Here is a 6045-nt window from a genome sequence, read left to right as displayed (position 1 = left end):
CGGGGCAACACACATTCACTCACACCTAAGGACACATTTTCAGTAGCGAATCCACCTACCAACATGTGTTTTTGGACCGCGGGAGGAAACCAGTGCACCCAGAGGAAACCCACATGAAAAAAAAAAAAAGGGGGGGCGGGGGGACACCAAACTCCTCACAGACAGTCACCCGGAGCGGGACTTAAACCCACAACCTCCAATTCCCTGGAGCTGTGTGACTGTGACATTACTCAATTGTTCTAAAACTCTTCTAAAACAGAATAAAACACATACATGACTGTGTCACCCTGCGAAAGACTGAATGAATGAATGACACAATTATATGAAATTTATGTCATACCATACATGAGAATGTAAAGAAATCATAGTTGGTACGTTTGTTTACAATGTATTTACTGAAACTTTGTACTGAAACACACTGAATGACTGAATTTCTTACTTTTTTGTGTAAATTAGTACAAATCACTTTTACATTTAGAGAATGAATGTTAAACCAAATCCAATGGTCTGGTGTGGGTGCAGGTTTTTCTTTCCAACCAAGCAGAAACTTCACACTATTTAAAATCAAGATTTATTGATTAGATCCACTGATTAAACACAGGTAGAATGAGGTGTCGTTTTTTGCTTGGTTGGAAAGAAAACCTGCACCCACACTGAACCTCCTTGGATTTGGTTTGTCATCAAAGACGTGTGTTGTGAGTAAGCAGTGTTTCATGGAAGTGTACTTTTTGGGGGCCTACCTAAACCTGAGATTACATACTGGATGCCAGCAATACATCAATGTGTTCATTTTTTATGTCTATTTTTATCTTCCTACTTCTCTTGTGATTTCCTTCATAATGCAACTCAAAGACCCCAGTGGAAAAGCATGAGTCAAAAAACTACTATCAGAAACTGAGATCAGTTTGAACTGATTAACTGATTAATCAGTTAACTGATGTCAAGACATTATTAATGATACATTTTACAGTTTCGTTTCCATATAAGGATAGATATGCATGCACCACCAGAGATATTTCCCAGCTGTGAAAGAAGCAATACATAAATTTTCAGGTTTGCAGTTTTTTTCTCTTGCAACAGAAATGCACATGTGTGGTCAAATATGCTGATATCAACTAATGATCCACACTTTATCTATAGCACAATCAAGAGTTGTAGAAATATGTGGTACTACAGCTGAATTTTAGAAATTGTTTATGTCAGGGATAGAAGGCTGGTCACTGTGCCACATGATGTACATTTGCATTAAGCAGTTATACACTGTTGTGGTTAAAAAGACTTAAAACCTTTAAATTGCATTTGTGAGGCTTGCAAGGTTCAGTGTTTGAATTTGAAAAAAGGTTGAAAGCCACTTGTTGTCCAATATTTCTTGTAAAGTAATGAGTATTAAAATGTAGCCGGTCACTCCTTGCTGTATTAGCATCCTCTGCTCTTCTGGGAAGTCTTTAGACTGTGGGAACATTGATATTCAGCCGCAGGAATATTAATGAAGTCGGGTACTGATGTTAAATGTTTAGCTCTGCATCAGAAATGTCACTCCAACTCAACCCAAAATGCTGTAGAAAATGCAGGTGCACTACTACAGTCCAGTGATGGGGGTATTGGTAGTGAGCATGGTGACCTTAGGCTATTAGAAGCTCCAGATCATTCCATGTTGTTTCATGCTTTTCTACTGAGATTATACTAGCTGTGCACATTTGTCCTTCTGTGTTTTTCAATGAGCGCAGAATGAATGTCTGTACTGTAAAAGACAGATTCATGGGAGAAAACAACACCAATTGTAAGACACTTCTACAGGAAATATGTATCCAGCTCCAGTTTCCTCTCACGGTCTATAGATGTGAATGTGTGAGTGAGAGTCGCCCTGTAATGGACTGGCATCCCCTCCAGGGTGTGTCCCCACCTTGCGCCCATTGATTCCAGGTAGGCACCGGGACCACCACGACCCTGAACTGGATAAGCGGTTACAGACAATGAATTAATTAATGAACTATTTGTACAGTTTTCTCTCATGTTTTTTTCTTTTTTCTGGAGCTCACACGGTGCTGCACATTGGTCATGATGAAGATACATTTAGATCTTGAGCTGCAATTTTGAAATGTAATTTTTATTAGTCATAACATTCCACTGTCTGTGTACTTCCCCTCAGTGCAGTTTGTTAACACTTTAGCCAAAACAGGTGACAATATCAGTGACCACTGAGCATTTCCACAAGTCTTATTCATCGTGGTCAGACTCTCACGCCCCATATGTCTCATTTGATTGATTGACAGATCATGTACAAATCATGCCATGTCAAAGCCGTGAATCTGTGCCTATGAAATCCCAAGGCAATGACTGGAGGAAGAATGTGTGGAATGGAGTCTGTAGATTACTCCAACGCATCTCTTCTGAAAGTGGACAGTGAGTGGACATCAGTGAGCTGAATGTGGCCTGTTTGTAACTATTTTTTGCTCTAGGCTTTTAACGACACTCCACCCTGTGAAGATCCAAAACACTTTATCACGTGACATTTGTAAAGTAATGAACTTCAGTGAGATCATGAGGTTCTGAGTGGACCGATGACAGAGGAGAGTGTGAGGCCTCGACACTCATTCACCGTCTGAATTAATCCATATCACAGGGAATGTGTTACTCCCTTATTTAGCCATTAGAGAGCTGTACAAATCGATCGAATTAAAACCCCTTTATGTGCTGATAGTGGAGCTACACATGCCTTTAAACAACTTTAAAAACTTCTTATTAATCTCCATCCACATATGATGTAGAAATGCATCAGTATTAAAATACATTGGATAACACCTATCCATGGAGGGAAGAAAGTGATTACTGAGTTGTTGATGTGGTGAGATAATTACGCATCACATTTCCTACATGACTAATCACATATGGGCTATAAAGCATGCTTTCGCTGTATTCTGCCTCATACTCTCTTAGCCACTGGGCTAATTTACTGCAACATTATCTTTGAGATCCTTAAAAATTGGCCTCATGAAATCCACGGCAGGTAACAGTACTGTCTTTTGTGTTGTTTGAGTTTGCTTTATATTTTACCTCCACAGGAGGGTAGTAAGTAGTTTGCTTAATAACTTGCTTAAATACAAACTACATATTAGATTTGTACTTTGTATTTATCACATTGCAATATTTTATGTTAGTAGTGTGGGAACTTGTTTTCGTTTTACTCCATGAGTAACGATTCCTTTTTTTGTTCCTTTTACATTAATGTTTACATCTTTTGGGCACAGTGGCTTTTATCAAGTTACCCTGGTAACAGCATCTGTGCTGTTCTGTGATTGGTCAGACAACATATGTATCAGAAAGATAGTAATAGTACAGTTTGGCTACTATATAGTACTATTTAATCCTAATTTTACCATGTATTTTACCTTTGTAGGATACAGCCCACCTCTATTAATCTTTAATGATTAACTTTTTTGTGTTAATACTGACATGTTAACTAAGTACTTGTTACATATTTTCTATAACACTAACATTTCAATGTTTTGTAAGACAAATGTTTTTTTTTGTTTGTTTTTAGGTTACCTGTACACCTGTGTGCTGCTGTTCCTGCAGCTCTTCTGCGCTCCTGAGGCTAAACCTATCAATTGCAGTTTGACTAGTCTGGTAGAATTGACAAAGGAATACATGAAAACTACTTTACACGAATATGTGAGTATTGTTGATGTATATTCTTAACAAGGGTATGATACATTCTCATACAACAGTTTCTAGTGGAATCAAGAGAATGAATAGGGAGGTCGTCCCGGGTTTCTGCTCTTCTGAGAACGCTGGAAGCTTGCTGTGAGGGTTTAATGGAATTCAGTCATGAGAGCGTTAGTGAGGTCAGACATTCTAATTGGTTGATTTAGTTTTGGATCAAAATCACAACTCAACTCATCTCAGGTTATTGGACAGTGTTCCACTGATCCACAGTTGAAAAGCTGCTCCACTGCATCCCATTTCATTTCACCCTTTTTAACTGACATTACACATGCTTTGTGAGAGAAGGTAAAACATCAGTGTCCCTAATGGAGTAATAGAATAAAGTATCTGAAGTGGTGTCTAGAAACTTGGACATATGATATAATACTGAAAGATAGATACGGGACTTGATAATGTGCAATTATTTGTCATTGTACCACGTACAACACAATGTGTCTTCTGCATTTAACCCATCTGTGGCAATGAACCCACACACACACACACAGAGCAACGGGCAGCCATCCCCAGCACACAGGGGAGCAGTTGTGGGTTCAATTCCTTGCTCAAAGGCAGATCAACCATGGATTGAGGGAGGACAGTGCTGTTTTTAGCAAGAGAAATGCATGAAATATATGAAATAGTTATACATAGTTTATAGACATTTTCTGTTAGACAGAGTTTCTATTAGCACCAGAGTACAGAAACTAAATCATGGAAAAAATGGGGGGAATCCCTTTTAAAGTAATTATCAGACATTTTCCCAGTGTCATTTAACAGCCATTATACTGTGACCTGGATGTATCAAAGATTCTGTTATAAAACTATTATTCACATTGTCTTCTCATGTGTTGGACCTGCTCTACGGAAAATTGTGGTATTTTATTTAAAAGAATATTAAAATATTGAATAACTTGAGTGGTTATAATGAATGATTGTTCCTTTAAGGAACCATTTGAAGTTGGAATCTTTGTTGGAAACCTTGTCAGTTTGTTCATGGCTGTATTTCTATCTCAACAGAAAACGTTACATGCAAAATTGCCGCATTCATCACAGAATTTCCCACAGCTCCACTTCAACTCCACACCAGCCGACCAAGTGAAGAACTACGCTCTGTGTGGGGTCAGCTTTATGGAATACGCGCTTGAAAAAATTTTGGGACATCAAAAGCTTCTGAATTATGATAAAGAGTCTTTGCTTAGGAATATAAAGGATGTAATTCAAACAGAGAAGCACCTTAAAGCGTGCATTAATCATACCCTGCAAGGACAAACTGAAACTCACAAGCCTTATCCAACATTCCCCGAGGACGACTTTGAAGGCAAAAGGTGGGGGCTGGATGTGTTAAAAAAATCTGTGGAATTCCTTGACGCGCTGGCCAAGTTCCTGAAAACTTCACATCAAACAAAATAATAGAGAGCTACAACTCCAGATTCAGAATCATCTATAATTTTTGTCATATTTAAGCACTTATTTATATGACCAATTCTCAGGTTCCTATTTATATAAACAATATTTATTTGCTGTATTTTCTATTTGCTATTTATTAATAAAAATATAATTTTTTCAGAATGTTTTTTTGATTTTTTATTGCTTTGTTGGGATTAAAAATCCCAAAGAAATCCATACGCATATACATAAATAAATATTGACCAGCTCTCATTAGAGAAGCAGGTGCAGAGTTAAGTAACAGAAGTGAGTGTGTAATTTGACACAGTGATCCCATGGGATAATCATAATTAATCAACTTGTCAACTGAGGAAAAGAAGGAACTTGGCGCCTGTTAATTTTCTAATTTCGATGCAAGATGTGTTTTTCAGATAATCATGATGATTAATGTATTAATGTTTTTAGAGATAGAGAGAGAAAGAGGGAGAGAGATATTCTAATTAATCTCATGTCATTTACATACACTTTTAATTTCACAGTAAACTTGAATAGTTTTCACTTCAAAAGCTGAGTTTAAAAATGCAGGCAAATAGTTTATATGAAGTATATTCATATTAATAAAAAACACAAAACAAAGCCTTCATCTCCAAAATGCCTACTTTCCAAGAGATAGAAAAATATAAGTTGATGTAAAATATTTTAGCAATCCTTTTAGACCTATATATATATATATATATTTGAAAATAAATCCCTCAGTGAAAGTAACATTTTTTATAAAAACACTGCATCTCTGAATGTCACAGAAGCATGTAAAATATCTAATAAATATCTCTTGTAAAAGATTACTAATGCCCACCCCAATACACAGGCAAACATTTGGGGCCTTGCTGCCTTGAAATATTATGTTGAAGACTTGGTTGAATATTTCAACAGACTTTTATTTTTATCTCTACA

The sequence above is a fragment of the Hoplias malabaricus genome, chromosome Y, assembly GCF_029633855.1.
Source record: "Hoplias malabaricus isolate fHopMal1 chromosome Y, fHopMal1.hap1, whole genome shotgun sequence".
Taxonomy (NCBI): domain Eukaryota; kingdom Metazoa; phylum Chordata; class Actinopteri; order Characiformes; family Erythrinidae; genus Hoplias; species Hoplias malabaricus.
This window is presented reverse-complemented; position numbering follows the sequence as displayed.